General features: G+C 39.6%; 3 long non-coding RNA genes across 3 annotated transcripts; all 3 read left to right on the forward strand.

Annotated features, from left to right (window-relative positions):
- Positions 1–1,008: 1,008 nt before the first annotated feature.
- LOC130718793 (uncharacterized) lies at positions 1,009–3,005 on the forward strand. Its single transcript, XR_009012794.1, has 2 exons — positions 1,009–1,316; positions 2,755–3,005. It is a non-coding gene; the product is annotated as an uncharacterized LOC130718793 (long non-coding RNA).
- Positions 3,006–3,478: 473 nt separating this feature from the next.
- On the forward strand, positions 3,479–5,477 carry LOC130718764 (uncharacterized). Its single transcript, XR_009012790.1, has 2 exons — positions 3,479–3,789; positions 5,227–5,477. It is a non-coding gene; the product is annotated as an uncharacterized LOC130718764 (long non-coding RNA).
- Positions 5,478–5,950: 473 nt separating this feature from the next.
- Positions 5,951–7,950, forward strand: LOC130718820 (uncharacterized). Its single transcript, XR_009012804.1, has 2 exons — positions 5,951–6,261; positions 7,700–7,950. It is a non-coding gene; the product is annotated as an uncharacterized LOC130718820 (long non-coding RNA).
- The last annotated feature ends 15,576 nt before the right edge of the window (positions 7,951–23,526 follow it).

The following is a 23,526-nucleotide window of genomic DNA, read 5'->3' on the forward strand; positions in this document are numbered from 1 at the left end:
AAACAGTTTGTTTAGTTCCTTTAGGAGATCAAGGTTGATCGGATCCTAGAGAAGACTAAGAGAGTGAATCTTAGTGTGAGCTAAGTCAGTGTAATTGTTAGTCACTTGTAGGTTTCAAGTGCAGTTGTAACACTTTACCTGATTAGTGGATTGCCTTCATTCTAAGAAGGAAGAAATCACCTTAACGGGTGGACTGGAGTAGCTTGAGTGATTTATCAAGTGAACCAGGATAAAAATCCTTGTGTGCTTTTCTATCTCTTATCTTTAGCACTTAGTTCTCGAAAAGATTTGTCAAAATCTTTAAGGTGGAAGTTTTATCCTGAAAACGTTATTCAAACCCCCCCTTTCTACCGTTTTTCATACCTTCTATTGGTATCAGAGCGCAAGTTCTGATTACCACACCTAACAGTGTTCAGTGATCCGGGCCGGTGTGAAAAACAATGGCTGCCACCACCAGTGAAACTCAAAGAGATGGTTACAATGCAAAGCCTCCTATGTTCGACGGTCAAAGGTTCGAATATTGGAAAGATAGACTGGAAAGTTTCTTTCTGGGTTTCGATGCAGATCTCTGGGATATTATTGTGGATGGCTACGAGCGTCCAGTTGATGCAGATGGCAAGAAGATCCCAAGGTTAGAGATGACTGCAGATCAAAAGAAGTTGTACTCACAACATCACAAAGCAAGGGCAATTCTTCTAAGTGCTATTTCTTATGAAGAGTACCAGAAGATTACAGATCGTGAGTTTGCAAAAGGCATTTTTGAATCTCTGAAGATGTCTCATGAAGGAAACAAGAAAGTCAAAGAATCAAAGGCATGGTCTTTGATCCAAAAATATGAATCCTTCATCATGGAGCCAAATGAGTCCATTGAAGAAATGTTCTCCAGATTTCAGTTGCTTGTGGCTGGCATAAGACCTCTCAACAAGAGCAATACAACAAAAGATCATGTCATAAGGGTTCTTAGGAGTCTTCCTGAAAGCTGGATGCCTTTTGTAACACCCCACTTTTCGTTATTAGGTTATTTATTATTTTATCTTAATTATTATTATGCTATATGGTAATTTGATGAATTATGTGATTATAATTTAAATCTCATGTGATATAGAATAAGATTTAGATAAATAAGTTTGTTAGGTTTTTGTGTGAGTAATTGAGAGTGGGGCCCATTAGTATGACTATTTAAGGGATATGAGTGAATTAGAAAGAGAGAAATCAGAATTTGAGAATTGGAGAAGTTAGCAGAGGAGAAGAAAAGAAGCGTGAAAGAGAGAAGGGGAGAAAAGAGAAGAAAAAACCTAGAATTTGATCTTCAAGAGGTAAGGGTTTGAATTTATCTTGTATAATTGTAGAATAACAGAGGTTGAGTTTAACATAAAGGAACCCTCATCTTTTTTGAAAATTCAGAACTGAGAGACTGTGTTGAGTGTTAACATGTGGTGAGAAAAATTGATTTTGAGCGAAATTGAAGTTCCGGGGAAAATTGGGTTCTGTTATGTTTTGCCCGCAGATACCCTAACAGTCTGTGTTGTAGAGAGCATAACTCTCTCTACAGAATTCCAAATTGAGTGAAACCAATTTTGTATGAAAGCTAACTCATAGGGCAATGTTGGGTAATATTTTCATAATTTTTCGATTGCTGGTTCAATACCAGAATCATTTGCAGGTTTATTCTGTTTCTGCCCGCAGACACCCTAGCAGCCTGTGTTATAGAGAGCATAACTCTCTCTACAGAATTCCGAATTGAGTGAAACCAATTTTGTATGAAAGCTAACTCATAGGGCTATATTGGGTAATATTATCATAATTTTTAGATTGCTGGTTCAATACCAGAATTATCTGCAAGTTCACTCTGTTTATGCTCGCAGAAACCCTAACAGCCTGTGTTGTAGAGACCATAACTCTCTCTACAGAATTCCAAATTGGGTGAAACCAATTTTATATGAAAGCTAACGTATAAGGCTATGTTTGGTAAAATTTTCATAATTTTTGGACTGCTCATTTAGTACCAGGATTATATGCAAGTTTGCTATGTTTCTGCTTATTTCTGAGATTGATTCTGAAACTGATTCTAGTAATTGATATGAGACATTTGATGATTTTGTGTTGCTATTTTGTCAGTGGAATAGTGAATGATTTGATAATTGTATTGAAGTGTTATTTTGTGCAATTTTGGTGTGATTTCCGTTATGGAATTTGGTGAGAAAATATGTTATATATTTGGGGCTGGAGTGGTCTCAAAATTGCATGTTTTAATTTATGAGTTTTTGCACGAAATACACTTCATTTAGTCAAGAGGCAACGTGTCGGTTTTCATCGGAAAACTGAGGTTTGTCCCAGAACTGGCGTGGTTCTGGAAGTCTGGAGTGGACTTCATTGGTGGTTAACTGTCTGGAGTGGACGCAGTGATACCGCTAAGGTTAACAATTGGTACCACATGCATACATTAGAGTCTCACACACTAAGTTTCACGTTTTCAGTGGTTTTATGTGTTTGGTGATTTGTTGGTGAATTGTTTTGCTGTTGTGGTAAAGTCGAATTATTATTCTTCTTTAAGCTTATAATTTTTCGAAACATTAATAAGAATTGTGAAACTGTCTTGAGAGAAAATATTATAATCACTCAGATTTTAAAGTAAAGGTGAAGAGTTTATAAAGCAGGATCTGAATTGTTTACTTGCTCTTTGTTATGTTATATTTTATACAATGTAAGTTCTTACCCTTCTGTTGGAATGATGTTCTATGCGACATCGCTCAGGTACAGGAGGTAGAGATGTGGCTCATGAGGAGTAGCTTCGGAGAGTCTTAGCTTATGTTATTATTATTATTATTATAAAATAAGTGTCTTGCTCTGTAATGTAACACTGGTTAGATATTTTACGTTACTTTTACATTTATGTTGAGAGGATTTTATAATCTCTTCTTATGGAAGTTGTTGAATAATTTTCTAAATGATGGCGATGTCGTACTGTTGACGGCCGAAGTGCTTATGAAATTCAGTTCTGAGTATGATGAATTTTATTGGAATATCATGGAAGATAAACCTATTTAAATAAGTGATTTTATGCATCTTAGGATTATCTGACTGGTTTAGAAATTTCATTGGCAGGAATAATTCATTCTTTGAAAAGCATATGAACTTATAAATTTTCAAACACAATCAGTGTTAATTTTAATGAGTTTTCGTGAAGAAGTGTAATACTCCCTTGATATGTTTTTAAACTCTGATAAACGTTTTTCAATAAAACAATGGGAAAAAGGGGGTGTTACATTAGTGGTATCAGAGCATGGTCGGTTAGTAGACTAGGTTTATCAGCATGTTTATTAACATGTTTAATTCCTTTTGTATTCGATATGTGTCTATGACACAATCGATATTGTTTTGGTCAGTAGGATAGAAGAAGTCCTACCCCGAGTTGTTCATTTAAGGTAATTTTCGAGGGCAAAAATTCTTAAGTGGGGGAGAGTTGTAACACCCCACTTTTCGTTATTAGGTTATTTATTATTTTATCTTAATTATTATTATGCTATATGGTAATTTGATGAATTATGTGATTATAATTTAAATCTCATGTGATATAGAATAAGATTTAGATAAATAAGTTTGTTAGGTTTTTGTGTGAGTAATTGAGAGTGGGGCCCATTAGTATGACTATTTAAGGGATATGAGTGAATTAGAAAGAGAGAAATCAGAATTTGAGAATTGGAGAAGTTAGCAGAGGAGAAGAAAAGAAGCGTGAAAGAGAGAAGGGGAGAAAAGAGAAGAAAAAACCTAGAATTTGATCTTCAAGAGGTAAGGGTTTGAATTTATCTTGTATAATTGTAGAATAACAGAGGTTGAGTTTAACATGAAGGAACCCTCATCTTTTTTGAAAATTCAGAACTGAGAGACTGTGTTGAGTGTTAACATGTGGTGAGAAAAATTGATTTTGAGCGAAATTGAGGTTCCGGGGAAAATTGGGTTCTGTTATGTTTTGCCCGCAGATACCCTAACAGTCTGTGTTGTAGAGAGCATAACTCTCTCTACAGAATTCCAAATTGAGTGAAACCAATTTTGTATGACAGATAACTCATAGGGCTATGTTGGGTAATATTTTCATAATTTTTCGATTGCTGGTTCAATACCAGAATCATTTGCAAGTTTATTCTGTTTCTGCCCGCAGACACCCTAGCAGCCTGTGTTATAGAGAGCATAACTCTCTCTACAGAATTCCGAATTGAGTGAAACCAATTTTTTATGAAAGCTAACTCATAGGGCTATATTGGGTAATATTATCATAATTTTTAGATTGCTGGTTCAATACCAGAATTATCTGCAAGTTCACTCTGTTTCTGCTCGCAGAAACCCTAACAGCCTGTGCTGTAGAGACCATAACTCTCTCTACAGAATTCCAAATTGGGTGAAACCAATTTTATATGAAAGCTAACGTATAAGGCTATGTTTGGTAAAATTTTCATAATTTTTGGACTGCTCATTTAGTACCAGGATTATATGCAAGTATGCTATGTTTCTGCTTATTTCTGAGATTGATTCTGAAACTGATTCTAGTAATTGATATGAGACATTTGATGATTTTGTGTTGCTATTTTGTCAGTGGAATAGTGAATGATTTGATAATTGTATTGAAGTGTTATTTTGTGCAATTTTGGTGTGATTTCCGTTATGGAATTTGGTGAGAAAATATGTTATATATTTGGGGCTGGAGTGGTCTCAAAATTGCATGTTTTAATTTATGAGTTTTTGCACGAAATACACTTCATTTAGTCAAGAGGCAACGTGTCGGTTTTCATCGGAAAACTGAGGTTTGTCCCAGAACTGGCGTGGTTCTGGAAGTCTGGAGTGGACTTCATTGGTGGTTAACTGTCTGGAGTGGACGCGGTGATACCGCTAAGGTTAACAATTGGTACCACATGCATACATTAGAGTCTCACACACTAAGTTTCACGTTTTCAGTGGTTTTATGTGTTTGGTGATTTGTTGGTGAATTGTTTTGCTGTTGTGGTAAAGTCGAATTATTATTCTTCTTTAAGCTTATAATTTTTCGAAACATTAATTAGAATTGTGAAACTGTCTTGAGAGAAAATATTATAATCACTCAGATTTTAAAGTAAAGGTGAAGAGTTTATAAAGCAGGATCTGAATTGTTACTTGCTCTTTGTTATGTTATATTTTATACAATGTAAGTTCTTACCCTTCTGTTGGAATGATGTTCTATGCGACATCGCTCAGGTACAGGAGGTAGAGATGTGGCTCATGAGGAGTAGCTTCGGAGAGTCTTAGCTTATGTTATTATTATTATTATTATAAAATAAGTGTCTTGCTCTGTAATGTAACACTGGTTAGATATTTTACGTTACTTTTACATTTATGTTGAGAGGATTTTATAATCTCTTCTTATGGAAGTTGTTGAATAATTTTCTAAATGATGGCGATGTCGTACTGTTGACGGCCGAAGTGCTTATGAAATTCAGTTCTGAGTATGATGAATTTTATTGGAATATCATGGAAGATAAACCTATTTAAATAAGTGATTTTATGCATCTTAGGATTATCTGACTGGTTTAGAAATTTCATTGGCAGGAATAATTCATTCTTTGAAAAGCATATGAACTTATAAATTTTCAAACACAATCAGTGTTAATTTTAATGAGTTTTCGTGAAGAAGTGTAATACTCCCTTGATATGTTTTTAAACTCTGATAAACGTTTTTCAATAAAACAATGGGAAAAAGGGGGTGTTACATTAGTGGTATCAGAGCATGGTCGGTTAGTAGACTAGGTTTATCAGCATGTTTATTAACATGTTTAATTCCTTTTGTATTCGATATGTGTCTATGACACAATCGATATTGTTTTGGTCAGTAGGATAGAAGAAGTCCTACCCCGAGTTGTTCATTTAAGGTAATTTTCGAGGGCAAAAATTCTTAAGTGGGGGAGAGTTGTAACACCCCACTTTTCGTTATTAGGTTATTTATTATTTTATCTTAATTATTATTATGCTATATGGTAATTTGATGAATTATGTGATTATAATTTAAATCTCATGTGATATAGAATAAGATTTAGATAAATAAGTTTGTTAGGTTTTTGTGTGAGTAATTGAGAGTGGGGCCCATTAGTATGACTATTTAAGGGATATGAGTGAATTAGAAAGAGAGAAATCAGAATTTGAGAATTGGAGAAGTTAGCAGAGGAGAAGAAAAGAAGCGTGAAAGAGAGAAGGGGAGAAAAGAGAAGAAAAAACCTAGAATTTGATCTTCAAGAGGTAAGGGTTTGAATTTATCTTGTATAATTGTAGAATAACAGAGGTTGAGTTTAACATGAAGGAACCCTCATCTTTTTTGAAAATTCAGAACTGAGAGACTGTGTTGAGTGTTAACATGTGGTGAGAAAAATTGATTTTGAGCGAAATTGAGGTTCCGGGGAAAATTGGGTTCTGTTATGTTTTGCCCGCAGATACCCTAACAGTCTGTGTTGTAGAGAGCATAACTCTCTCTACAGAATTCCAAATTGAGTGAAACCAATTTTGTATGAAAGATAACTCATAGGGCTATGTTGGGTAATATGTTCATAATTTTTCGATTGCTGGTTCAATACCAGAATCATTTGCAAGTTTATTCTGTTTCTGCCCGCAGACACCCTAGCAGCCTGTGTTATAGAGAGCATAACTCTCTCTACAGAATTCCGAATTGAGTGAAACCAATTTTTTATGAAAGCTAACTCATAGGGCTATATTGGGTAATATTATCATAATTTTTAGATTGCTGGTTCAATACCAGAATTATCTGCAAGTTCACTCTGTTTCTGCTCGCAGAAACCCTAACAGCCTGTGCTGTAGAGACCATAACTCTCTCTACAGAATTCCAAATTGGGTGAAACCAATTTTATATGAAAGCTAACGTATAAGGCTATGTTTGGTAAAATTTTCATAATTTTTGGACTGCTCATTTAGTACCAGGATTATATGCAAGTATGCTATGTTTCTGCTTATTTCTGAGATTGATTCTGAAACTGATTCTAGTAATTGATATGAGACATTTGATGATTTTGTGTTGCTATTTTGTCAGTGGAATAGTGAATGATTTGATAATTGTATTGAAGTGTTATTTTGTGCAATTTTGGTGTGATTTCCGTTATGGAATTTGGTGAGAAAATATGTTATATATTTGGGGCTGGAGTGGTCTCAAAATTGCATGTTTTAATTTATGAGTTTTTGCACGAAATACACTTCATTTAGTCAAGAGGCAACGTGTCGGTTTTCATCGAAAAACTGAGGTTTGTCCCAGAACTGGCGTGGTTCTGGAAGTCTGGAGTGGACTTCATTGGTGGTTAACTGTCTGGAGTGGACGCGGTGATACCGCTAAGGTTAACAATTGGTACCACATGCATACATTAGAGTCTCACACACTAAGTTTCACGTTTTCAGTGGTTTTATGTGTTTGGTGATTTGTTGGTGAATTGTTTTGCTGTTGTGGTAAAGTCGAATTATTATTCTTCTTTAAGCTTATAATTTTTCGAAACATTAATTAGAATTGTGAAACTGTCTTGAGAGAAAATATTATAATCACTCAGATTTTAAAGTAAAGGTGAAGAGTTTATAAAGCAGGATCTGAATTGTTTACTTGCTCTTTGTTATGTTATATTTTATACAATGTAAGTTCTTACCCTTCTGTTGGAATGATGTTCTATGCGACATCGCTCAGGTACAGGAGGTAGAGATGTGGCTCATGAGGAGTAGCTTCGGAGAGTCTTAGCTTATGTTATTATTATTATTATTATAAAATAAGTGTCTTGCTCTGTAATGTAACACTGGTTAGATATTTTACGTTACTTTTACATTTATGTTGAGAGGATTTTATAATCTCTTCTTATGGAAGTTGTTGAATAATTTTCTAAATGATGGCGATGTCGTACTGTTGACGGCCGAAGTGCTTATGAAATTCAGTTCTGAGTATGATGAATTTTATTGGAATATCATGGAAGATAAACCTATTTAAATAAGTGATTTTATGCATCTTAGGATTATCTGACTGGTTTAGAAATTTCATTGGCAGGAATAATTCATTCTTTGAAAAGCATATGAACTTATAAATTTTCAAACACAATCAGTGTTAATTTTAATGAGTTTTCGTGAAGAAGTGTAATACTCCCTTGTACAAAGGCTCTGGAAAGGCAAAAGGAAAGTCTGAATCCTCAGGCCAGAAGAAGTCATCAATTAAGGAAGTCACATGCTTTGAGTGCAAAGAATCAGGGCACTACAAAAGTGACTGTCCAAAGTTGAAGAAGGACAAGAAGCCAAAGAAGCACTTCAAGACAAAGAAGAGTCTGATGGTGACATTTGATGAATCAGAGTCAGAGGATGTTGACTCTGATGGTGAAGTCCAAGGACTCATGGCTATTGTCAAAGACAAAGGAGCAGAGTCAAAGGAAGCTGTTGACTCTGACTCAGAATCAGAAGGAGATCCTAACTCAGACGATGAAAATGAGGTATTCGCTTCTTTCTCTACATCTGAACTGAAACATGCCTTGTCTGATATCATGGATAAGTATAACTCTTTATTGTCTAAGCATAAGAAGCTGAAAAAGGACTTATCTGCTGTTTCCAAGACTCCTTCTGAACATGAGAAAATTATTTCTGATTTGAAAAATGATAATCATGCTTTGATCAATTCTAACTCTGTGCTTAAGAACCAGATTGCTAAGTTAGAAGAAATAGTTGCTTGTGATGCCTCTGATTGTAGAAATGAATCTAAGTATGAAAAGTCTTTTCAAAGATTCCTGGCTAAAAGCGTAGATAGAAGCTTAATGGCTTCAATGATCTATGGCGTAAGCAGAAATGGAATGCATGGCATTGGCTATTCTAAACCAATTAGAAATGAGCCCTCTGTGTCTAAAGCTAAATCCTTGTATGAAGGCTTTGTTCCCTCTGGTACCATATTGCCTGATCCTTTACCTGCTAAAGCTGTTAAAAGCCCTCTTAAAAAGGGATCTTTCTCCATGTCTAAATATCATGCAAAAATTCCTTTACATTATCATGTTGAGAAACCCAAGGTTACCAGAACCTCTGGGGTAACTAACAAGAAAGGACCCAGAAAGTGGGTACCTAAGGACAACATTATCTATGTTGCAGATATCCTTGATAGCTCCACTGAAACATCAATCATGGTATCTGGACAGTGGATGCTCGCGTCACATGACGGGAGAAAGGCGTATGTTCCAAGAGCTAAAACTTAAGCCTGGAGGAGAAGTTGGCATTGGAGGAAATGAAAAGGGTAAAATTGTTGGTACTGGTACTATTTGTGTAGATAGTAGTCCATGCATTGATAATGTTTTATTGGTAGACGGCTTAACACATAACTTATTGTCTATAAGTCAATTAGCTGACAAGGGTTATGATGTTATCTTTAATCAAAAGTCCTGTCGTGCTGTAAGTCAGATCGATGGCTCTGTTCTGTTTAACAGCAAGAGGAAGAACAACATTTACAAGATCCGATTATCTGAGTTGGAGGCTCAGAATGTGAAGTGCCTTCTGTCTGTTAATGAAGAGCAGTGGGTATGGCATAGACGGTTAGGGCATGCCAGTATGAGAAAGATTTCTCAGCTGAGCAAGCTAAACCTTGTCAGGGGCTTACCCAATCTGAAGTTTGCTTCAGACGCTCTTTGTGAAGCATGTCAGAAAGGAAAATTCACTAAAGTCCCTTTCAAGGCAAAGAATGTTGTCTCAACCTCAAGGCCATTGGAACTTCTGCATATCGACCTTTTTGGACCAGTGAAAACTGAGTCTATAGGTGGTAAGAGATATGGGATGGTCATCGTTGACGACTATAGCCGTTGGACATGGGTAAAGTTTCTAACCCGCAAGGATGAGTCTCATGCTGTGTTCTCTACCTTCATTGCTCAAGTGCAAAACGAGAAGGCTTGTAGGATTGTGCGTGTCAGAAGTGACCATGGTGGAGAGTTTAAGAATGACAAGTTTGAGAGTCTGTTTGATTCCTATGGAATTGCACATGATTTCTCTTGCCCCAGAACTCCTCAACAAAATGGTGTTGTTGAGAGGAAGAACAGAACTCTTCAGGAGATGGCTAGAACCATGCTCCAAGAAACTGGCATGGCTAAGCACTTTTGGGCAGAGGCAGTAAATACAGCATGTTACATTCAGAACAGAATCTCTGTGAGACCAATTCTGAATAAGACTCCCTATGAATTGTGGAAGAACATAAAACCCAACATTTCTTACTTTCATCCTTTTGGTTGTGTTTGTTATGTTCTTAATACTAAGGATAAATTGCATAAATTTGATGCTAAGTCTTCTAAATGTCTATTACTTGGTTATTCTGAAAGATCTAAAGGTTTTAGATTTTATAATACTGATGCTAAGACTATTGAAGAGTCTATTCATGTTAGATTTGACGATAAGCTTGACTCTGACCAGTCAAAGCTAGTTGAGAAATTTGCAGATTTAAGTATAAATGTTTCTGACAAAGGCAAAGCTCCAGAGGAAGCTGAGCCAGAGGAAGATGAACCAGAAGAAGAAGCTGGTCCCTCTGATTCACAAACTCTGAAGAAGAGCAGAATCACTGCAGCTCACCCTAAAGAATTGATTCTGGGCAACAAAGACGAACCAGTCAGAACCAGACCAGCCTTCAGACCCTCTGAAGAGACCTTGCTCAGTCTGAAAGGATTGGTGTCCTTAATTGAACCTAAGTCCATAGATGAAGCTCTTCAGGACAAGGACTGGATTCTGGCCATGGAAGAAGAATTGAATCAATTCTCCAAGAACGATGTTTGGAGCTTAGTGAAGAAGCCTGAGAGTGTCCATGTAATTGGAACAAAATGGGTGTTTAGAAACAAGTTGAATGAGAAAGGAGATGTAGTCAGAAACAAGGCAAGGCTAGTTGCTCAAGGCTACAGTCAGCAAGAAGGAATAGACTACACAGAAACATTTGCTCCAGTAGCTAGACTAGAAGCAATCAGACTGTTGATCTCTTTCTCAGTGAATCACAACATAGTTCTTCATCAGATGGATGTAAAGAGTGCCTTCCTAAACGGTTATATATCAGAGGAAGTCTATGTTCATCAACCCCCAGGTTTTGAAGATGAGAAGAAACCAGACCATGTGTTCAAATTGAAGAAATCACTCTATGGTCTGAAACAAGCTCCCAGAGCATGGTATGAGAGACTCAGCTCATTCCTACTGGAGAATGAGTTTGTAAGGGGTAAAGTAGATACAACCCTCTTCTGCAAAACTTATAAAGATGATATCTTAATTGTGCAAATCTATGTTGATGATATTATATTTGGTTCTGCTAATCAATGTCTATGCAAAGAATTTTCTGAGCTGATGCAGGCTGAATTTGAGATGAGTATGATGGGAGAACTCAAGTACTTTCTGGGTATACAAGTTGATCAAACACCAGAAGGAACATATATCCATCAGAGCAAGTACACTAAAGAACTTCTGAAGAAGTTCAATATGCTGGAATCTACAGTGGCCAAGACTCCAATGCATCCTACATGCATTATGGAGAAAGAAGATGCAAGTAGTAAAGTATGTCAGAAGCTCTATCGTGGTATGATAGGTTCACTTCTATACTTAACTGCATCTAGGCCAGATATATTGTTTAGTGTTCACTTATGTGCTCGTTTCCAATCAGATCCAAGGGAAACCCACTTAACTGCTGTTAAGAGGATCCTAAGGTATCTGAAAGGCACCACTAACCTTGGCTTGATGTATAAGAAAACATCAGAGTATAAGCTTTCAGGTTATTGTGATGCTGATTATGCTGGAGATAGAACAGAGAGAAAAAGTACTTCTGGAAATTGTCAATTTCTGGGAAGCAATTTAGTCTCATGGGCAAGCAAGAGGCAATCAACAATTGCTCTATCAACTGCAGAGGCAGAATATATCTCAGCAGCAATATGCAGCACCCAGATGCTCTGGATGAAACATCAGCTAGAGGACTATCAGATCCTTGAGAGCAATATCCCAATCTATTGTGATAACACTGCTGCAATATCATTGAGTAAGAATCCTATCTTACATTCAAGGGCAAAGCACATTGAGGTAAAGTATCACTTTATTAGAGATTATGTACAGAAAGGCGTACTTCTTCTGAAGTTTGTTGATACTGACCATCAATGAGCAGATATCTTTACAAAGCCCTTAGCAGAGGATAGATTTAATTTTATTCTGAAAAATCTGAATATGGACTTTTGTCCAGAGTGAAGATGGATCAGAACCTCTGACTATGATACTTCTTGATCAGAAGATGTCTAGTCCAGAAGGTAACTCAATCAGAGTTTATGTACCCATTGGTGCTGACTCTGACGCTGAGACAGTAAACGTGTGTCAGTTTCTCTAATGCATAGTTCCCTGTGCCCGTGTGACAGTCTGTCATAATATGTTTAGATGTGCTTCTCTCCTGCGTGTGATATGTGTATTTACTGTTACTATGATGTCTTTAATTTTTAACCGTTGATTTTAACCTGCTTTTTGATCAACAACGGTTACTTTTAAAAACCCACTATGCACACACGTTCTCCTACACTTAAGGTTTTACATTCTCTCTCTTCAGTTTTTCAAAACCTCTCCCCCACGATCTCCCTCTCTCTCTATATTCATCATCTTCATCTTCTACCCAAAACCTTCAACCGCTCAAAATGGTGAGACAAACCAGAGATGAAGCCGCTGAAGCAACCAGTTTCCCTCACATGGAAGTGGGTCTTGCAACAGGACAAAGGGGTCCTGAGAATCCGACTCAAGATCAAGGTCAAGCTCAAGAGCAAGTTATTCCAATTGCAGAACGGGGCTGTGCCGTTCACTGTGTGAACACTCCTGAAGAACTTCAAGTCCTGGCAGAATGGAGATTCGACCTCGACAATCTTGCTACAAATGGGTATGATCTTCGTCCTGAAGTCAGTGTTCAAGGCTGGGAGAATTACTTCAACAGGCTTCGAGGACCGGTGTATGACAAACTGGTTAAGGAGTTCTGGAAGCACGCTGACTGCGATGACACTCAGGTGGTCTCTCACATTGCTGGAAGGAGAATCATAGTTACTGAGAAGTCATTCGTGAATCTGCTGGGTGCAGAAACTGCAAATGGGTATCGATTTCAACTGACAGAATCGAAGCTGAAACCCAACACCAAGGATACAATCAACAAGGCCCTGTACACCACATACAAACCGGGCAAAACTGATTACAAGGTGGTGGATCTTCATCCCAAGCTCAGAATCTAGCACAAGATTCTGCTGCACTGTATCAACCAGAGGCCAAAGGGCAGTTCCCCAGATTACATCAACTTCTGCCAGAAGGCAATGTTATTCTTCATCAAAGACAAGAAGAAGATCTGCCTCCCCTACTTCCTGTTCTCTTACTTGAAGGAGTGTATCAAGAAGTCCAGAACTACTGCCTCCATCAAGTTCGCCATCAAGTATATTCCCTTTGGGAGAATGCTATTAGATCTCTTCATTGAGAGCAACCTTGTGTAAGATATGGTCAATGCCGGATGCATAGAGGATCTGACCACAATAGTCAATGATGTCTTCACTGCTAATTCTCTGAAGAAGATGGGTTTGGTCAAGAAGAAAATTGCCCCAGCTCATGAAGACACATCTTCTGAAATCAGACGAAGAAGGGTGCCTCTGAATGACTATCCTTTGTGGACCCAGGCAGACAATCCAGAAGCTATTAGGTGCTATGTTGAAGACCTAAGGGCACAAGGCTTTGAGATTGATGTAGATGAATTCTTCAGAAGACTGCCGCCAGCTCAAGAGTTTCCCTCTCCTACCAAGAAGAAAGTTCAGAGGAAGATGATCTTAGAAGCATCCTCTGAGGAATCTGATGGCCCTCAGAAGAAGAAGAAGAAGGCTGACCAGCCAAAAAGGAAACATGATGAAATCATCAAGCCTGATGCTGGTGGTGATGGTACTGTTGGTCCTTCTCCTCCCAAGAAGAAGAAGAAACAAGTAAGACTTGTGGTGAAGCCTACAAGTGTGGAACCTGCTGCTCAAGTGATCAGAAGGATTGAGACTCCTGTTAGAGTGACTCGGTCTTCAGCACGATCATCAAGTAAGTCTGCTATTGCTTCTGATGATGATTTAGATACATTTGATGCACTCCCTATCTCTGCCATGCTCAAACGATCTTCCAACCCACTCACTCCTATCCCAGAGTCCCAACCAGCCGCACAAACCACTTCATCACCCAATTCCCCAAGGTCTTCATTTTTCCAACCTTCACCAAATGAAGCACCTCTTTGGAATATGCTTCAAAATCAACCTACTGGACCCTCTGATCAAACCTCACCCATCACCATCCAGTATAACCCATTAACTTGTGAACCCATCATTCCTGAACAACCAGAGCCCAACCAAACAGAACCTGAACCCAGAACTTCTGATCACTCTGTCCCCAGAGCATCAGAACGTCTGGCTGCCAGAACCACTGATACAGATTCTTCCACAGCCTTTACTCCTGTATCATTCCCAATCAATGCTGCTGATTCCTCACCTTCCAACAACTCTGAATCCGTTCGTAAATTTATGGAAGTTAGGAAAGAAAAGGTAGACACCTTAGAAGAATATTACCTCACTTGTCCAAGCCCTAGGAGACATCCTGGCCCTAGACCAGAACGTCTAGTTGACCCAGATGAACCTATCTTGGCCAATCCCTTACATGAGGCAGATCCTTTGGCTCAATAGGCTCAACCTGACCCAGTGCAACAAGAGCCAGTTCAACCAGAACCAGAACAATCTGTGTCTAACCACTCCTCGGTTAGGTCACCACATCCTCTGGTTGAAACCTCTGAACCTCACCTTGGAACCTCTGAACCAAATTCTCAAATGTTTAACATTGGTTCTCCTCAAGGTGTCTCTGAGGCAAATAGCAGCAATCACCCAACCTCTCCAGACCAATACCTCTCCATAGTTCCCTACACTCACCTCAGACCCACCTCTCTCTCCGAGTGCATCAATGTGTTTAATCAAGAAGCTTCTTTGATGCTACGCAACGTGCAAGGTCACACCTCGAACAATTTTCAGTAAAGAAAAAAAATGGCATCATACATCGTAGCACTAGAAGAGCTGAGGAAGAAGGCCTTCGAGGAGGACTTGTTCCTTAACATCAGGCATCCAGAGGGTACAACGACCATCGCGGAGCTAACACGGACACTGCGGGAAGAGGACCTGCGTCCAGAGTTGAAGAGAGACCTGAGGGAATTTCTTGCCTTCGCGGAGGAGGTGCAAGAACTCAGCCGGCTTGAACTCAAGCTGCTGGAAGAAAAAGAGAGTTTGGAAGAGAAGCTCAAGACTGCAGAAGAGATTCTGGAGAGGGATGAGCTAAAAGACAGGCTCAGCAACATCCAGTATGCACTGGAGCGTCTGGAGAAGGATAGGTCAGAGCAGCGCCAGGAGTGCAGAAGAATGAGGAGGGATCCTCCATTCTAGATTTTTAGGGAAAGAATGTATGATGTAAACATAAAGAAATTATGAATAAAAAGATTTTTGCAAACACATGTGACAAAAATATATATAGATATGCATAGATAATCACAAACGAACAAAGGAGAAAAATTAAATAAAAAGAAACAGAAGTTAACAAAAATAAAACAACGTTAAAGAAAGAGAAAAACGAAGAGATCCTAAAACTAGGGTTTATCAGTTCGACGCAGAAGTTCCATCATCATGTGCTTCATTTCAATTAGCATGGATTCATGAGTGTCAAGACGCTGTTCCATGATGTCGAGTCTGGATGAGCTTGACTGAGCAGAACCGGAAGGAACATTCTGAGCAGCTTGAGGATCTGGAATGGAAGCAGAAGCAGCAGGAGTAAACACTACGGGTGCAAGTGCTTGGCATCTAAGAGCTTCAGCCTCAGCCTCAAGTCGTTCTGCCTCTAATCTAGCTTGTTCAGCTTGAGCTGCTGCTTGACGTGCAGCTTCTTCTGCTTGAGCTTTCTTTCTCTTGGCTTCTTCAATAGCTTCAAGAAGCTTATGTCTCTGTTCTTGTTCATGAAGAGCCACCCTTCGAGCAAACCTTTGCTTTGCAGCCTCAATCCTCTGACTTCCCTCTGCATGCAGGAGCTGCATCATAATTGGAACTTGAGCCACTAGCCAAGTGCCCAGATTGTTCCACTCATCAGCCACAGGTTCAGCATTCTCACTGAGGTCAGTCTGACCGTGCACATTGCGTAGCATCAAAGATGCTTCATGATAGAAAATATTGATGCACTCAGAGAGAGATGTGGGTCGGAGGTGAGTGTAAGGAATTATGGAGAGGTTGGTTTCAGGAGAGGCTGGGTGATTGCTGCTGTGAGCTTCAGAGGCACCTTGTGGAGAGCCAATGTTAAACATTTGAGCATTGGGTTCAGAGGTTCCAAGGTGAGGTTCTGAAGTTTCAACCAGAGGATGGGGTGATCTAACCGAGGATTGGTTAGACACAGAATGTTCTGGTTCAGGTTCTGGTTGAATAGGCTCTTGAGCCAAAGGGTCTGCCTCTTGTAAAGGATTGGCCAAGATAGGTTCATCTGGGTCAACTAGACGTTCAGGTCTAGGGCCAGGATATCTCCTAGGGCTTGGACAAGTGAGATAATATTCTTCTAAGGTAGACACCTTTTCTTTTCTGACCTCCATGAATTTTCTAATGGATTCAGAGTTATTGGAGGGAGAAGAGTCAGCAACATTGGTTGGGAAGGATACAGGTGTAAAGGCTGTGGAAGAGTCTGTATCCGTGGGTCTGAGAGCCAGACGTTCTGATGCTCTTGGGACAGAGTGATCAGAGGTTCTGGGTACAGGTTCTATGTGGGTAGGCTCTGGTTGTTCATGAATGATGGGTTCAGAAGATAATGGGTTGTACTGAATGGTAATGGGAGAGGTTGGTTCTTCTGACCTAGAGGGTTGGTTCAGGAGCAAATTCCAGAGAGGTGCTTCAGTAGGGGAAGGTTGAAAGAACGAAGACCTTGGGGAATGTGGTGGAGAGGTGGTTTGTGCAGCTGGTTGGGATTCAGGAATAGGAGTGAGGGGATTTGAGGAGTGTTTGAGCATGGCAGAAATGAGGAGTGCATCAAATAAATTCAAATCATCATCAGAAGCAAGTGCAGACTTACTTGAATGTGCTGATGATCTTGTCACTCTGTCAGGAGGTTCAGTCCTTCTGATCACTTCAGCAGCTGGTTCCACCCGAGTAGGCTTCACCACAATTCTGACCTGCTTCTTCTTCTTCTTAGGAGGACCATCCTCATTATCACTATCATCACCATCATCAGGCTTTCTCTTCTTCTTTTTGATCAGAGGAACATCTGATTCCTCAGAAGATTCTTCTAGGATCATCTTCCTCTGAGCTTTCTTCTTGGGAGGAGAAGGAAACTCTGGAGCTGGCGGCAGTCTGCTGAAGAAATCATCGAGATCAATTTCGAATCCTTGAGCCCTTAGGTCTTCAACATAGCACCTAATGGCGTCAGGATTGTCTGCCTGTGTCCACAGAGGGTAGTCATTCAGAGGCATCCTTCTACTTCTGATCTCAGAAGATGTGTCTTCATGAGCAGGGGCGATTTTCTTCTAGACCAAACCCATCTTCTTCAGAGAATTTGCAGTGAAGACATCACTGACAATGGTGGTCAGATCCTCTACACATCCAGCATTGACCAGATCTTGCACCAGGTTGCTTTCAATGAAAAAATCTGAGAGCAGTCTCCCAAAGGGGATATACTTGATTGCTGACTTGATGGAGGCAGTGGTACGAGACTTCCGGATACATTCCTTCAAGTAGGAGAACAGGAAGTAGGGAAGGCAGATCTTCTTCTGGTCTTGGATGAAGAACAACATCACCTTCTGGTTGAAGTTGATGTAGTCTGGGGAACTGCCCTTTGGTCTCTGGTTTATGCAGTGGAGCAAAATTTTATGCCAGATCCTGAGCTTGGGATGAAGGTCCATCACCTTGTAATTCGTCTTGCCCGGTTTGTAATTGGTGTACAGGGCCTGGTTGATTGTATCCTTGGTGCTGGGTTTCAGCTTCGATTCCGTGAGTTGGAAACGATACCCAAAAGCAGTTGCTGCACCCAGCAAGTTCACGAAGGACTTTTCTGTGATGATGATCTTTCTTCCAAGAATGTAAGATACCACCTGAGTATCATCGCAGTCGGCGTGCTTCCAGAATTCCTTGACCAGTTTATCATACACCGGTCCTCGAAGTCTGTTGAAGTAATTTCCCCAACCTTGAATTTGGACTTCAGGACGAAGATCATACCCATTTGTAGCCAGGTTGTCGAGGTCGAATCTCCATTCTGCCAGGACTTGGAGTTCCTCAGGAGCATATACGCAGTGAACGGCACAGCCCCGTTCTGCAATTGGAACAATCTGCTCTTGAGCTTGACCTTGATCTTGTGTCGGATTCTCAGGGCCCCTTTGACCCGTTGCTAGACCAACTACCATGTGAGGGAACTGGGGTGCATCTGCAGTAGCTCTTCTGGTTTGATTCACCATTTTTGAAGCGGTTGAAGGTTTGAGGTAGAAGATGAAGGTTGAAAGATGAAGAGAGATCGAGAGAGAAAACGAGGATAAGCGGTTTCGAAAAAGCAGAGAGAGCGAGAGTAAAATCCGGAAGTGAAAGAGATCGTGTGTGTATAGTGGGTTTTGACAAATAACCGTTGTTGATTCAAAAAGCAATTTAAGATCAACGGTTGAAAATTAAAGATAGATAGTAACAGTAAATACACAAATCACACACAGGAGAGAAGCATATCTACACGCAATCATAACAGACTGTCACACGGGCACAAGGAACTATGCATCAGAAATACTGACACACGTGTTGCTGTCTCAGCTTCAGAGTCAGTACCAGTGGGTACACACACTCTGATTGAGTTACCTTCTGGACTAGACATCTTCTGATCAAGAAGTATCATAGTCAGAGGTTCTGATCCATCTTCACTCTGGACAAAAGTCCATGTTCAGATTTTTCAGAATAAAATTAAATCTATCCTCTGCTAAGGGCTTTGTAAAGATATCTGCCCATTGATGGTCAGTATAAACAAACTTCAGAAGAAGTACGCCCTTCTGTACATAATCTCTAATAAAGTGATACTTTACCTCAATGTGCTTTGCCCTTGAATGCAAGATAGGATTCTTACTTAATGAGATTGCAGCAGTGTTATCACAATAGATTGGGATATTGCTCTCAAGGATCTGATAATCCTCCAGCTGATGTTTCATCCAGAGCATCTGAGTGCTGCATATTGCTGCTGAGATATATTCTGCCTCTCCAGTTGATAGTGCAATGGTTGATTGCCTCTTGCTTGCCCATGAGACTAGATTGCTTCCCAGAAATTGACAATTTCCAGAAGTACTTTTTCTCTCTGTTCTATCTCCAGCATAATCAGCATCACAGTAACCTGAAAGCTTATACTCTGATGTTTTCTTATACATCAAGCCAAGGTTAGTGGTGCCTTTCAGATACCTTAGGATCCTCTTAACAGCAGTTAAGTGGGTTTCCCTTGGATCTGATTGGAAACGAGCACATAAATGAACACTAAATAGTATGTCTGGCCTAGATGCAGTTAAGTATAGAAGTGAACCTATCATGCCACGATAGAGCTTCTGAGATACTTTACCACTTTTATCTTCTTTCTCCAGAATGCATGTAGGATGCATTGGAGTCTTGGCCACTGTAGATTCCAGCATATTGAACTTCTTCAGAAGTTCTTTAGTGTACTTGCTCTGATGGATATATGTTCCTTCTGGTGTTTGATCAACTTGTATTCCCAGAAAGTACTTTAATTCTCCCATCATACTCATCTCAAATTCAGCCTGCATCATCTCAGAAAATTCTTTGCATAGAGATTGATTAGCAGAACCAAATATAATATCATCAACATAAATTTGCACAATTAAGATATCATCTTTATAAGTCTTGCAAAAAAGAGTTGTATCTACTTTACCCCTTACAAACTCATTCTCTAGAAGGAATGAGCTAAGTCTCTCATACCACGCTCTGGGAGCTTGCTTCAGACTGTAGAGTGATTTCTTCAATTTGAACACATGGTCTGGTTTCTTCTCATCTTCAAAACCTGGGGGTTGATGAACATAGACTTCCTCTGAGATATAACCATTTAGGAAGGCACTCTTCACGTCCATCTGATGTAGAACTATGTTGTGATTTACTGAGAAAGAGATCAACAGTCTGATTGCCTCCAGTCTTGCTACTGGAGCAAATGTTTCAGTGTAGTCTATTCCTTCCTGCTGGCTGTAGCCTTGAGCAACTAGCCTTGCCTTGTTTCTGACTACATCTCCTTTCTCATTCAGCTTGTTTCTGAATACCCATTTCGTTCCAATAACATGGACACTCTCAGGCTTCTTCACTAAGCTCCAAACATCATTCTTGGAAAATTGATTCAATTCTTCTTCCATGGCCAGAATCCAATCCTTGTCCTGAAGAGCTTCATCTATGGACTTGGGTTCAATTAAGGACACCAATCCTTTCAGACTGAGCAAGGTCTATTCAGAGGGTCTGAAGGCAGATCTGGTTCTGACTGGTTCGTCTTTGTTGCCCAGAATCAATTCCTTAGGGTGAGCTGCAGTGATTCTGCCCTTCTTCAGAGTTTGTGAGTTAGAGGGACCAGCTTCTTCCTCTGGTTCATCTTCCTCTGGCTCAACTTCCTCTGGAGCTTTGCCTTTGTCAGAAACATTAATGCTTAAATCTGCAAACTTTTCAACTAGCTTTGACTGGTCAGAGTCAAGCTTATCGTCAAATCTAACATGAATAGATTCTTCAATAGTCTTAGCATCAGTATTATAAAATCTAAAACCTTTAGATCTATCAGAATAACCGAGTAATAGACACTTAGAAGACTTAGCATCAAATTTATGCAATCTATCCTTAGTATTAAGAACATAACAAACACAGCCAAAAGGATGAAAGTAAGAAATGTTGGGTTTTATGTTCTTCCACAATTCATAAGGAGTCTTATTCAGAATTGGTCTCACAGAGATTCTGTTCTGAATGTAACATGCTGTATTTACTGCCTCTGCCCAAAAGTGCTTAGCCATGCCAGTTTCTTGGAGCATGGTTCTAGCCATCTCCTGAAGAGTTCTGTTCTTCCTCTCAACAACACCATTTTGTTGAGGAGTTCTGGGACAAGAGAAATCATGTGCAATTCCATAGGAATCAAACAGACTCTCAAACTTGTCATTCTCAAACTCTCCACCATGGTCACTTCTGACACGCACAATCCTACAAGCCTTCTCGTTTTGCACTTGAGCAATGAAGGTAGAGAACACAGCATGAGACTCATCCTTGCGGGTTAGAAATTTTACCCATGTCCAGCGGCTATAGTCATCAACGATAACCATCCCATATCTCTTGCCACCTATAGACTCAGTTTTCACTGGTCCAAAAAGGTCGATATGCAGAAGTTCTAACGGCCTTGAGGTTGAGACAACATTCTTTGCCTTGAAAGGGACTTTTGTGAATTTGCCTTTCTGACATGCTTCACAAAGAGCGTCTGAAGCGAACTTCAGATTGGGTAAGCCCCTGACAAGGTTTAGCTTGCTCAGCTGAGAAATCTTTCTCATACTGGCATGCCCTAACCGTCTATGCCATAAACACTGCTCTTCATTAACAGACAGAAGGCACTTCACATTCTGAGCCTCCAACTCAGATAATCTGATCTTATAAATGTTGTTCTTCCTCTTGCTGTTAAACAGAACAGAGCCATCGATTTGACTTACAGCCCGGCAGGACTTTTGATTGAATATAACATCATAACCCTTGTCAGCTAATTGACTTATAGACAATAAGTTATGTGTTAAGCCGTCTACCAATAACACATTATCAATGCATGGACTACTATCTACACAAATAGTACCAGTACCAACAATTTTACCCTTTTCATTTCCTCCAAAGCCAACTTCGCCTCCAGGCTTAAGTTTCAGCTCTCGGAACATACGCCTTTCTCCCGTCATGTGACGCGAGCATCCACTGTCCAGATACCATGATTGGTGTTTCAGTGGAGCTATCAAGGATATCTGCAACATAGATAACCTTGTCCTTAGGTACCCACTTTCTGGGTCCTCTCTTGTTAGTTACCCCAGAGGTTCTGATCACCTTGGGTGTCTCAACATGATATTTTAAAGGAATATTTGCATGATATTTAGTCATAGAGAAGGATCCCTTTTTAAGAGGGTTTTTAGCAACTTTAGCAGGTACAGGATCAGGAAATATGGTACCAGAGGAACAAAGCATTCATACAAGGATTTAGCTTTAGAAACGGAGGGCTCATTTCTAATTGGTTTAGAATAGCCAATGCCATGCATTCCATTTCTGCTTACGCCATAGATCATTGAAGCCATTAAGCTTCTATCCACGCTTTTAGCTAGGAATCTTTGAAAATACTTTTCATACTTAGATTCATTTCTACAATCAGAGGCATCACAGGCAACAATTTCTTCTAACTTAGCAATCTGGTTCTTAAGCACAGAGTTAGAATTGATCAAGGCATGATTATCATTTTTTAAATCAGAAATAATTTTCTCATGTTCAGAAGGAGTCTTGGAAACAGCAGATAAGTTCTTTTTCAGCTTCTTATGCTTAGACAATAATGAGTTATACTTATCCATGATATCAGACAATGCATGTTTCAGTTCAGAGGTAGAGAAAGAAGCGAATACCTCATTTTCATCGTCTGAGTTAGGATTTCCTTCTGATTCTGAGTCAGAGTCAACAACTCCCTTTGACTCTGCTTCATTGTCTTTGACAATAGCCATGAGTCCTTGGACTTCACCATCAGAGTCAACATCCTCTGACTCTGATTCATCAAATGTCACCATCAGACTCTTCTTTGTCTTGAAGTGCTTCTTTGGCTTCTTGTCCTTCTTCAATTTTGGACAGTCACTTTTGTAGTGCCCTGATTCTTTGCACTCAAAGCATGTGACTTCCTTAAGTGAGGACTTCTTCTGACCTGAGGATTCAGACTTTCCTTTTGCCTTTCCAGAGCCTTTGTATTTGCTCTGCCTGTGCTTCCAGATGCGATTGAGTCTCTTGGAGATCAGAGTCAGCTCATCTTCATCAGAATCTTCTGATGCTTCTTCAGATTCCTCTTCTTCTGCTTGAAGAGCTTTTGACTTCTCAACCTTAGCCTTTTCAGATTTAGATTTCAAGGCTATGGACTTTTTCCTCAGATCTTGCATCTCTGAGCGCTTCAGCTCATGCATTTCAAAATGCTGATGAGTTCTTCTAAACTCATATTCTCAACGTCTCTCGTGAGCTCTATTGAAGTCACTAAAGGCATCCAACTTTCAGGAAACACCTGATGACCCTTATGACATGATCTTTTTTGTGTAGCTCTTTTGAGAGGTCGGTTATGCCAGCTACAAGCAATTGAAATTTGGAGAACATTTCTTCAATGGACTCATTTGGCTCCATGATGAAGGATTCATACTTTTGGATCAAAGACAATGCCTTTGATTCTTTGACTTTCTTGTTTCCTTCATGAGACATCTTCAGAGATTCGAAAATGCCTTTCGCAAACTCACGATCT

Source organism: Lotus japonicus, chromosome 5 (genome assembly GCF_012489685.1).
Source record: "Lotus japonicus ecotype B-129 chromosome 5, LjGifu_v1.2".
In the NCBI taxonomy this organism is placed as follows: domain Eukaryota; kingdom Viridiplantae; phylum Streptophyta; class Magnoliopsida; order Fabales; family Fabaceae; genus Lotus; species Lotus japonicus.